This window comes from Arachis stenosperma, chromosome 2 (assembly GCF_014773155.1).
Source record: "Arachis stenosperma cultivar V10309 chromosome 2, arast.V10309.gnm1.PFL2, whole genome shotgun sequence".
In the NCBI taxonomy this organism is placed as follows: Eukaryota; Viridiplantae; Streptophyta; class Magnoliopsida; order Fabales; family Fabaceae; genus Arachis; species Arachis stenosperma.
Genome location: NC_080378.1, coordinates 56,922,599 through 56,935,043, shown reverse-complemented (window position 1 = coordinate 56,935,043; position 12,445 = coordinate 56,922,599). Strand labels below are relative to the sequence as shown.

The 12,445-nt window shown below is 41.3% G+C and overlaps 1 non-coding gene across 1 annotated transcript; it reads left to right on the top strand.

Moving 5' to 3' along the window:
• Positions 1-10,941: 10,941 nt before the first annotated feature.
• LOC130964067 (small nucleolar RNA R71) lies at positions 10,942-11,049 on the top strand. The gene has a single exon (XR_009080178.1). It is a non-coding gene; the product is annotated as a small nucleolar RNA R71 (small nucleolar RNA).
• The last annotated feature ends 1,396 nt before the right edge of the window (positions 11,050-12,445 follow it).

Sequence of the window (12,445 nt, the reverse complement as noted above, 5' to 3'; positions counted from 1 at the left end):
TGCGTGCCCTGATGCGTGAGATGCTGCCCTGCCCGCCCAAGGGCAGGGCAGGAAAGGTTTGGTGCGCGCTTGGCGCTGGTGCGTGCGCTGATGCTGCCGAGGAAGGAATTGGTGCGCCAAGTTGTTGCGTGATGCGCCAGGATTGTGCGCTAAATCCAAATGCTGCCCTGCCCGCGCCAAGGGCAGGGCAGAGTTGCCACTTTGCTGTCCCGTGTTCGAAACACGGCTGGGGCACAAATTCAATTAATTTCCTTGGCTTCTTGGCACGGCACTCATCCTTAAGTCCTAGCTTCCTCATGTTTCCTTGTTCGAACCTTGTAGCATGCATGGGTGACCTTTTTCTCTTGAATTTCTTCCTTGGAGAGCCCGATTCTGCCCTCCACAAGGGCACGGCAAGGTTCTCTTCCTCTTGGTCTCAAGGCACATTTTGTGCTCTGCCCTTGTAGTGAGCAGGGCAGATTTGCCTCATCTTGCTTGGTCACCTTATGTTGCTCTCCTAGAGGGCATTCTGCCCTTGTGGAGGGCAATGTTGCTTCCCCCATTGCAATGCGGCACGCTTCACTCCTCTTTGGCCACGCTTTCCTTTTCTTGTGCTACACTTTTTAGGCCACGCTTTTCATTTTCTTTTCTTTCCTTCACCTATAATAAACCAAACAACCACTCAAAGTATCACTAAATTCAAGAGGCTTATAAATCAATTAAAATGCAATTAAAATTAGCTTAAACCTCATGATTTAACATTAATTTCATGGTGGTTGCTTGATTTAGAGAAGTTATGCATTTTCACTCCAAATCACTTACTTAGGATGCAAGAAAGTGCATAAATGCTAACAAAACAAGTGAAATTAGCTTGAAAAATGGGTATATGATGACTTGTCATCACAACACCAAACTTAAACCTTGCTTGTCCCCAAGCAAGCATCAAAACTAAGAGTAAATGGAATGAATGAGAAAAGAATACACATCCTTATTATGCAGATAGCAGAACTTCAATCTATGGGGCATTTATGCAGACAATGACAACTCAAGTTATTGTTCTTGCTACATAATATACATTTTGCATCAAAGGTTTGCTAAACTTGCTGTTATAAGACTCACCTTTCACTCACTCCCTTGCTAACTTTTCTTGGCTTACAATGCTTAAACAAGCTTATTATTCTTTTAGAGGTTGGGTGTCAAATGCTGCAGCATAGCCTTTGGCTTTATTTTCTTTTCTTTTGCTCAACATCTTTCCACCACAGACACATGGCTCACTAATTCTTCCTAGGATCATTGATGCCCAGCATCTCTTTGGATAACTAAATGTTTTGTATCTAAGTTGCTCTTTATTGTGGATTTTCAATTGGCCATCCCAAATCAGTTGATCTAAGTGACTGGGTTTTAAAATACCCCTTAGAATTTACTCATCCAAGCAGATCTTAGTACAAGAACACCACAGGCATATGTCCTAAGGTTCAAGCTATTGGTGTCCAACCTTTATTCTTTGTTTTTCTTTGCCATTTTGGCTTTTTCTTTCTCTTTTCTTTCTGTTTTTGTTACCAAGGGCCTTTTCATTATTGATAGGAGTTTTTATAACAGCAAGCTAACTTACAATTGAATGAGAATGATATTATGCAACAATTATTTCCTGAGTCATGCATTTAATCAAACACATGTACCACCACCAACTTCCATTCACACTTATGCAACATTGGATATTTCACTTTTCAATTCAAACCAAACTCTTTTATTCAAGCATATGGGAAACAAAACAATATTTAAAGCTAGGTGGTGGATAACAAGCATTATGCAGACTTAGCATTTTTCTAGCTATTTATTAACTAACTGAAATGAAAAACAAGAAACAAAAATTGCATAAAGTAAAAGAAATAAATGATGGAGGCATATCATGTTTCAGACATGCATCTCCTTATTAGAGACATGAAAGAAGAGGTATGAAAGAACTTTGCCACCTTCTAATGGTCATGGCTGCTGCTTGATTCTCCCTTCTTCTTCTTTCTCTTCCCTGTCTTGGAGTAATCTCGGATCTCTTCACCAGGACATCTTCTACCCCAAACAGAATCTAAGAGTCCTTTGAGCAATTTCTGAGATAATAGGGGAAGATCTTCCTATACCTGACATATACAAACACACAACAATAAACACACAGACCCAGAAAATTAACAAAACTTCAATCTATTGCTAGAATGAGGTTTTAGTTAGTTTACGCAAAAATTCAAACAGTTAGTGTGTTAGTAAGAATTAGAATAACAGAAAAGAAAAAGTGCTTAATCTAGACCTCCACTTCACTTAATCATTGTCAATCTATTTCAATCCCCGGCAACGGCGCCAAAAACTTGATGTGTGGAAAACGATCCAACACAAAACTCACCGGCAAGTGTACCGGGTCGCATCAAGTAATAATAACTCACATGAGTGAGGTCGATCCCACAGGGATTGAAGGATTGAGCAATTTTAGTTTAGTGGGTGATTTAGTCAAGCGAATCAAGTTTTGGTTGAGTGATTTGTGTTTAACAAGAAGTAAATGACAGTAAATGTAAAGGGGAAAGGGAAATGTGCAGTAAATTGAGAAGCAGGAAAGTAAAATTGCAGAAACTTAAAGAACAAGAAAGTAAATGACTGAAACTTAAAGTGCAAGAAATATAAATTGCAGTAACTTAAATGGCAAGAAAGATAAATGGCTTGAAGATAAAAGGGGTTTGAGGACTGGGATTGCAGAATCTAAACAAAGAGAAAGTAAATTGCAACAATTGATTGAGCAGAAATTGAATCAGAAGCAATAAACATTCGAACAGAAAGGAAATAAAATGTAGCAGAGGTTTCCAGAAGAACCCAAAGTGAATTTTGATCTCAGGACTCAAGAGCTTAAGTAGCAGAGCCTAAAACTCAATTTCCTTCCCAGATCTGAGTTATCAAAGCAATTGACAGAAAATTTAAAGAAGAAGCAATAGAAGAACAGAATTGAAATTAAATTATGCAGAAAACAATTTGAAAAGAGTTTGAATGGGAATTGGGACAGAATTTCCCCAATTTCACACACCCAAAACTCAGAAACACAAGAGTAGAATTGCCCAAGTAAGAATGAGGAAGGAGATCAGTCAATTCTCCCTTAATCCTCTTAGTGCTCGGCCAATTCTCTCAAGAACAATTGCAAGAGAGTCAAAGCTCCAAAGGAAGGTGAAAGTAAAAATTCAAAAGCCAAGGTGAAAGTAAAAATTCAAAAGTGAGCATAAAAGTCCTAATTACATCAAACTAACTCCTATTTATACACTTTCTATTCTTGGATTTTGGGATTTGGATGGGCTTTCGATTTGGTGAAGAAATGAATTAAAATGGGATTTTAGTTTGAATTTTCGGCCCATGAAAATTCACTCCCAGGAGGCTGCCCTGCCCTTGTGGAGGGCAGGGCAGAAAATTGAAGCTTGGTGCGGCCAAGGTTGAGTCTGGCGCGCCCTGATGCGTGAGATGCTGCCCTGCCCGCGCCAAGGGCAGGGCAGGAAAGGTTTGGTGCGCGCTTGGCGCTGGTGCGTGCGCTGATGCTGCCGAGGAAGGAATTGGTGCGCCAAGTTGTTGCGTGATGCGCCAGGATTGTGCGCTAAATCCAAATGCTGCCCTGCCCGCACCAAGGGCAGGGCAGAGTTGCCACTTTGCTGTCCCGTGTTCGAAACACGGCTGGGGCACAAATTCAATTAATTTCCTTGGCTTCTTGGCACGGCACTCATCCTTAAGTCCTAGCTTCCTCATGGTTCCTTGTTCGAACCTTGTAGCATGCATGGGTGACCTTTTTCTCTTGAATTTCTTCCTTGGAGAGCCCGATTTTGCCCTCCACAAGGGCAGGGCAAGGTTCTCTTCCTCTTGGTCTCAAGGCACATTTTGTGCTCTGCCCTTGTAGTGAGCAGGGTAGATTTGCCTCATCTTGCTTGGTCACCTTATGTTGCTCTCCTAGAGGGCATTCTGCCCTTGTGGAGGGCAATGTTGCTTCCCCCATTGCAATGCGGCACGCTTCACTCCTCTTTGGCCACGCTTTCCTTTTCTTGTGCTACACTTTTTAGGCCACGCTTTTTATTTTCTTTTCTTTTCTTCACCTATTATAAACCAAACAACCACTCAAAGTATCACTAAATTCAAGAGGCTTATAAATCAATTAAAATGCAATTAAAATTAGCTTAAACCTCATGATTTAACATTAATTTCATGGTGGTTGCTTGATTTAGAGAAGTTGTGCATTTTCACTCCAAATCACTTACTTAGGATGCAAGAAAGTGCATAAATGCTAACAAAACAAGTGAAATTAGCTTGAAAAATGGGTATATGATGACTTGTCATCAACTGCCCACTGGTGCACGAAATTGCAATCACACTTTTGCAATCCCGCACAACTGACCAGCAAGTGCACTAGGTCGTCCAAGTAATACCTTACGTGAGTAAGGGTCGATCCCACGGAGATTGTCGGCTTGAAGAAAGTTATGGTTATCTTGTAACTCTTAGTCAGGATATCAAAAATTATCAGGATTGGTTGTGAAAAGCAAAAGAACATGAAATAAGTACTTGATTTGTAGTAATGGAGAATAGGTTGAGGTTTTGGAGATGCTCTGTCTTCTGAACCTCTGCTTTCCTACTGTCTTCTTCTTCAAACACGCAAGGCTCCTTCCATGGTAAGCTGTATGTAGGATTTCACCGTTGTCAATGGCTACCTCCCATCCTCTCAGTGGAAATGTTCAACGCACCCTGTCACGGCACGGCTATCCAGCTATTGGTTCTCGATCATGTCGGAATAGAATCCAGTGATTCTTTTGCGTCTGCCACTGACGCCCCACAATCGCGAGTTTGAAGCTCGTCACAGTCATCCAATCATTGAATCCTACTCAGAATACCACAGACAAGGTTTAGACCTTCCGGATTCTCTTGAATGCCGCCATTAATTCTAGCTTATACCACGAAGATTCCGATTAAAGAATCCAAGAGATATCTACTCAATCTAAGGTAGAACGGAGGTGGTTGTCAGGCGCACGTTCATAGTTGAGAATAATGATGAGTGTCACGGATCATCATATTCATCAGGTTTAGGAACAAGTGATATCTTAGAATGGAAGCAAGCATGATTGAATGAAAAACAGTAGTAATTGCATTAATCCATCAAGACACAGCAGAGCTCCTCACCCCCAACCATGGGGTTTAGAGACTCATGCTGTAGAAGATACAGTGAGAAACGTGTAAAGTGTCATGAGGTACAGATACAATGTCAAAAGATCCTATTAATAGTGAACTAGTAACCTAGGGTTTACAGAATTGAGTAAATGACAGAAAAATCCACTTCCGGGCCCACTTGGTGTGTGCTTGGGCTGAGCATTGAAGCATTTTCGTGTAGAGACTCTTTCTGGAGTTAAACGCCAGCTTTTATGCCAGTTTGGGCGTTTAACTCCAATTTTTATGCCAGTTCCAGCGTTAAACGCTGGGAATTCTGAAGCTGATTTGTAACGCCGGTTTGGGCCATCAAATCTCGGGCAAAGTATGGACTATTATATATTGCTGGAAAGCTCAGGATATCTACTTTCCAACGCCGTTGAGAACGCGCCAATTGGGCTTCTGTAGCTCCATAAAATCCACTTCGAGTGCAGGGAGGTCAGAATCCAACAGCATCCGCAGTCCTTTTCAGCCTCTAAATCAGATTTTTGCTCAGGACCCTCAATTTCAGCCAGAAAATACCTGAAATCACAGAAAAACACACAAACTCATAGTAAAGTCCAGAAAAGTGAATTTTAACTAAAAACTAATAAAAATATAATAAAAACTAACTAAAATATACTAAAAACATACTCAAAACAATGCCAAAAAGCGTATAAATTATCCGCTCATCACCCACTGTAGAATCCTTCCTGCTAAGTCTGTTTTCTTGTAGGATGCCTTCGATGGGCTGGTTGGTCCGAACTCTGATAGTGTGAGCTGAAAGTATAGGTGGAGTCATCGAGAGGTGAGTATGGGGGCGTAGGCGAACTGCTCTATCTCTTGCTAGTTTAGTTCGGCCCCTTGTAGGGCCTTGATGATGAAGTAGATGGATTGTTGCCCACTTTTGTCTTCTTTAACTAGTGATGAGGCTATTGCCAGACTTCCCACTACGAGGTATAATATGAGCTTTTCACTTTCCCTTGGTTGGGTAAGAATGGGTGGTTGCCCCAAGAATTTTCAAAATCCCGGAAGGCTTGTTTGCACCTCGTAGTCCTATTCAAATCTCTCTTCCTTCCTTAATATACCGCTTTGAGGTGTCCTTTGCGGGATGATTTAGAGATCCTTCCTCCTGCGAATCCTCCATGAACATGTCTCTCAGGGGTGTGAGGTGGACGTTCAACTCGTTCGACCTCTTTGGTGTGAGACGTTTGACTTGTGCGACCTCTTTGGTGTGAGGTTGACCTTCGACTTGTCCGACCTCTTTGGTGTGAGGTAGACTTTCGACTTTGTCCGACCTCTTTGGTGTGAGGTGGACTTTCAACGCGTCCGACCTCTTTGGTGTGAGGTGGACCTTCAACGCGTCCGACCTCTTTTGTTTTTGATTGGGCGAGTTGATGGGATCTTCTCAGTGTTGCATATTTCTCGGTAGATATCCACAACAGTCACCCGAAGGGGGGTGTAATTGTGGTATTTTCTAGGCTTCTCTCCATGTTGATCTTCTTTTTTCTTGGACTCTTTATCCTTATCCCGAGAGGAGTAGGAATGTTCAGTTTTTGAGATCTCTCCTAGTCGAGAGTTTTCCTCCATGTTGATGTACTTCTCTGCCCGTTCCTGTACCTCGTTCCGAGATGTTTGGGTGCTTCTTGGATATTGAGTGGCTAAAAGGTCCTTCTCGTAGACCATTGATGAGACCCCTGATAGCTGCTTCTGTTGGCAGACTTTGTATGTCCAGACATGTTTTGTTAAATCTTTCCATGTAATTGTGAAGGCTCTCTCGATCTCCTTGCTTGATCCCTAATAGGCTTGATGCGTGTTTGGCTTTGTCCTTCTGGATGGAGAATAACGGATTACATCTGAGGCCTCCGTGAGATACATCCTACTTCTGAAATTTCTAAGATGATAGCTTGGATCTTGATGTGCTGTCGTACGGAGTCATGTTGGGAGCTTTGAAGTCCTTTGGGACCTTTAGCTTTCATGATCTCTTTGGTGAATGGGTTTTGATCTTTGTGGGGGCTATCTTCGTGACTGGATCGAGCCGTCTTGGTTTTGAGATTAGCTTCGAGTTTTAAGAGCTTATCTTTTAACTCTCGGCGTCGCCTAGTTTCCCTTCAGAGGTCCTTCTTGGCTTCCCGTTGATGCTCGTCTTCTTTTTCGAGTTGTTGGAGGTGGTTTTGTTGAGCTTGTAGTGCTTCCATGATTTCTGTGTTTACAGGTTACTTATCTCCCCCGTTTTGGGGTGTGCTTTTGGGGGTGGCGTCCGCGTTTTTATGCGGCGTTCTATCCTCTAGATCTGAATCGTGGTCGTTGTCATGGTTGTCCGCCATGGTGGTGGGATGACTTCTAGGTTCCTCGGCAACGGCGCCAATGCTTCGAGGGTTACCTGAAACTGTAGGTCGATCTCGGACGAAATCTTCTGTGTTGGTCAGAGCCGACGTGTCCGGCAGGTGTACAACGGCCGGAGCTGGTGTATCCGACTTGTTGGACTTGGTGGTGGTGCTGATCCTTCGTCCCTGGAGGGTGGGGGGTACCTGCAAGGGACTCCGATGCTTAAGTTAGCAAGGGTATTAAGCAGGTTTTATGTAGAATCAGAGTATGAGTTATACCTGGGTGCTCCAGTGTATTTATAATGGTGAGATGTGGCCTCCTATGGATAAGATAAGTTAGTTATCTTATCTTATCTTTATCTTATCTTTAAGTGAGGTCATCTTATCTTCAAGGGAATCGCCTTTATCTTTCTGGGCTTTGGCTGCCTTTAGATTGGGCTGTGTTCCTTCGTTTTGGGCCTGCTTTGGGCTCCTTTGGCGATTTGGCCGAGCTCTTTGAGAAGAGGTCGGGCATTGGCCGAGTTCTTTGAGAAGAGGTCGGATAGTCTGACCTGAAGAGGTCGGTTGGCTTGTCGATAAACATCCCGGGTCGGACAGCTTGACCCAGGGTATGAACAGATCTCATGTAGGATCTTCGGATACTCATTTTTCTTGAGCACGAAAGGGACCTCCGGGATCACCTTCTTCTTGGCCACAACTTCATAGAAGTGGTCTTGATAGACTTTTGAGATGAATCTCTCCATCTCCCATGATTCGGAGGTGGAAGCTTTTGTCTTCCCTTTCCTCTTCCTAGAGGTTTTTCCGGCCTTAGGTGCCATAAGTGGTTATGGAAAAACAAAAAGCTATGCTTTTACCACACTAAACTTAGAATATTGCTCGCCCTTGAGCAAAAGAGGAAAGAATAGAGGAAGAAAAAGAAAATATGGAGGAGAGGGGGAGAGATGTGTATTCGGCCAAGGGGGAGAAGAGAGGGTTGTGTTGTGTGAAGATGAAGAAGGATTGAGGGGTTTATATAGTGGAGGGAGAGGGTATTGGTTCGGCCATTTAGGGTGGGTTTGGGTGGAAAAGAGATTTTGAATTTTGAAGGTAGGTGGGGTTTATGGGGAAGAGAGGATGGATGGGAGTGGTGAAGGGGTAATTGGGAAGAGGGATTGAGGTGATTGGTGAGTAATGTTTGGGGAAGAGTGTTTTTGGATTGTGTGAAGAAGAGAGAGGGTGAGTTGAGGTAGGTGGGGATCCTATGGGTCCACAGATTCTGAGGTGATCATGTGGGGTCCATAGATCCTGAGGTGTCAAGAATTTATCCTCCCTGTACTAATTAGGCGTGTAAAACGCCCTCTGCATGCAATCCTGGCGTTTAACGCCAGATTGATGCTTGTTTCTGGCGTTAAACGCCAGCTCTATGCTTGTTTTGGGTGTTCAACGCCAATCTGCAACATGTTTCTGGCATTGAATGCCAGTTCGATGCTTGTTTCTGGCGTTTAACGCCAGCTCTCCTCAGGGTGTAACCCTGGCGTTTAAACGCCAGATTGCTGCTTGCTTCTGGCGTTCAACACCAGCTTCATGCTTTGTTCTGGCGTTGAACACCAACCAAATGCTGCTTACTGGCATTTAAACGCCAGTAAGCTCTTCCTCTAGGGTGTGCTGTTTGTTCTGCTATTTTTGATTCTGTTTTTAATTTTAGTATTTGTTTTGTGACTCCACATGATCATGAACCTAATAGAACATAAAAGAACAATAAAAATATAGATAAATTAAAATTGGGTTGCTTCCCAATAAGTACTTTTTTAATGTCAATAGCTTGACAGTGAGCTCTCATGGAGCCTCACAGATGTTCAGAGCATTGTTGGGACCTCCCAACACCAAACTTAGAGTTTGGTTGTGGGGACTCTGTTTGACTCTATATTGAGAGAAGCTTATCGTGCCTCTTTTCTATGTTTATAGAAGGATAACCTTGGGCCTTAAACACAAGGTAGTCCCCATTCAATTGAAGGACTAATTCTCCTCTGTTAACATCAATCACAGCTCCTGCTGTGGCTAGGAAGGGTTTTCCAAGGATGATACATTCATCCTTCTCCCTTCTAGTGTCTAAGATTATGAAATTAGTAGGGATGTAAAGGCCTTTAACCTTTACCAACACGTCCTCTACCAATCCGTAAGCTTGTCTTATTGACTTGTCTGTCATCTCTAATGAGAATGTGGTAGCCTGTACCTCAAAGATTCCCAGTTTCTCCATTACAGAGAGTAGCATAAGATTTATACCTGACCCCAGGTCACACAGAGCCTTCTCAAAGGTCATGGTGCCCATGGTACAGGGTATTAAGAATTTACCAGGATCTTGTTTCTTCTGAGGTAAAGTTTGCTGAACCCATGTATCTAGTTCACTAGTGAGCAAGGGAGGTGCATCTTCCCAAGTCTCATTACCAAAAAACTTGGCATTCAGCTTCATGATAGCTCCTAGATATTGAGCATCTTGCTCTTCGGTTACATCTTCATCCTCTTCAGGGGAATAATAGTTTTCAGAGCTCATGAATGGCAGAAGGAGGTTTAATGGAATCTCAATGGTCTCCATATGAGCCTCAGATTCCTTTAGGTCCTCACTAGGGGACTCCTTCTTGTCTGGGAGACATCCCATGAGGTCTTCCTCATTGGGATTCACGTCCTCTCCTTCCTCTCTAGGTTTGAAAATTTTGATTATATCAATGGCCTTGCAATCTCTTTTTGGATTCTCTTCAGTATTGCTTGGGAGAGTACTAGGAGGAGTTTCAATGATTTTCTTACTCAGCTGGCCCACTTGTGCCTCTAATTTTCTGATGGAGGACCTTGTTTCACTCATGAAACTTAAAGTGGCCTTAGATAGATCAGAGACTATGTTTGCTAAGCTAGAGGTGCTCTGCTCAGAATTCTCTGTCTGTTGCTGAGAAGATGATAAAAAAAGCTTACTATTGCTAAGCCTGTTTCTTCCACCATTATTAAAGCCTTGTTGGGGCTTTTGTTGATCCTTGCATGGGAAATTTGGATGATTTCTCCATGAGGAATTATGGGTGTTTCCATAAGGTTCACCCATGTAATTCACCTTCGCTATTGCAGGGTTCTCAGGATCATAAGCTTCTTCTTCAGAAGATGCCTCTTTAGTACTGTTGGATGCATTTTGCCATCCATTCAGACTTTGAGAAATCATGTTAACTTGCTGAGTTAACATTTTGTTCTGAGCCAATATGGCATTCAGAGCATCAATTTCAAAAACTCCCTTCCTCTGAGGTATCCCATTATTCACAGAATTCCTCTCAGAAGTGTACATGAATTGGTTATTTGCAACCATGTCAATAAGTTCTTGAGCTTCTGTAGGCATTTTCTTTAGGTGAATGGATCCACCTGCAGAATGGTCCAGTGACATCTTGGAGAACTCAGATAGACTATAATAGAAAATATCCAGAATGGTCCACTCTGAAAGCATGTCAGAAGGACACTTTTTGGTCATCTGCTTGTATCTTTCCCAAGCTTCATAGAGGGATTCACCATCTTTTTGCTTGAAGGTCTGAACATCCACTCTAAGCTTGCTCAGCTTTTGAGGAGGAAAGAACTTGGCCAAGAAGGCCGTGACCAGCTTATCCCAAGAGTCCAAGCTATCTTTAGGTTGTGAGTCCAACCATGTTCTAGCTCTGTCTCTAACAGCAAAAGGGAAAAGCATGAGCCTGTAGACTTCAGGATCTAATCCATTAGTCTTAACAGTCTCACAAATCTGTAAGAACTCAGTTAAAATCTGGTTGGGATCTTATGATGGAAGTCCATGAAACTTGCAGTTCTGTTGCATTAGAGCAACAAGTTAAGGCTTCAGCTCAAAATTGTTTGCTCCAATGGCAGAGATTGAGATGCTTCTTCCATAAAAGTTGGAAGTAGGTGTAGTATAATCACCAAGCATCCTCCTTGCGTTATTGTTGTTGTTATTATTTTCAGCTGCCATCTCCTCTTCTTTTTCGAAAATTTCTGTCAAGTCCTCTCCAGAGGGTTGTGCTTTAGCTTCCCTTAGCTTCCTCCTTAGGGTCCTTTCAGGTTCAGGATCTGCTTCAACAACAATGTCCTTGTCCTTGCTCCTGCTCATATGAAAAAGAAGGGAACAGAAAATAATAATAGGGATCCTCTTTACCACAGTAGAGAGATTCATTTATGTTAGTAGAAGAAGAAAAGAATAGAAGAAGGAAAAGAGGAACATTCGAACTCGGAGAGGAAGAGGGGGTTCGAATATTTAGATGAAGAGAAGCGTGTTAGTAATTAAATAAATAAATAGGAGAGGATGAGAGGGAGAAATTTGAAAATTATTTTAGAAAAATGGTTAGTGATTTTCGAAAATTAAGAAAAGAAATAAAATTAAAATTAAAATTTGAAACAATTAGTTAATAAAAAAATTTTGAAAAAGAGGGAGGTAATTTTTGAAAATTAGAGAGGAAAGTAGTTAAGTGGTTTTGAAAAAGATAAAAAACAAACAAAAAGTCAATTTAGTTAGTTAAAAAAGATTTGAAATTCAATTTTGAAAAGATAAGAAGTTAGAAAAGATTTTGAAATAAATTTTGAAAAAGATATGATTGAAATGATATGATTAGAATTTATTTTTGAAAAAGAATTGATTTTTAAAATTAAAATTGATTACTTTAACTAACAAGAAACTAAAAGATATGACTCTAGAATTTAAAGATTAAACTTTTCTTAACAAGAAAGTAACAAACTTCAAAATTTTGAATCAATCACATTAATTGTGAGTAAAGTTTTCAATTTTGAAATAAAGATAAGAAAAAGATTTTGAAAATAAATTTTAAAAATTTTCGAAAATAATAAGAAAAATGAAAAAGAATTGATTTTTGAAAAAGATTTTGAAAAGAAAGGATTTTTTAAAAAATGAAATCATGACTTGACTAACAAGAAACAACTTATTTGTAAAAATTTTTGACTGAGTCAAC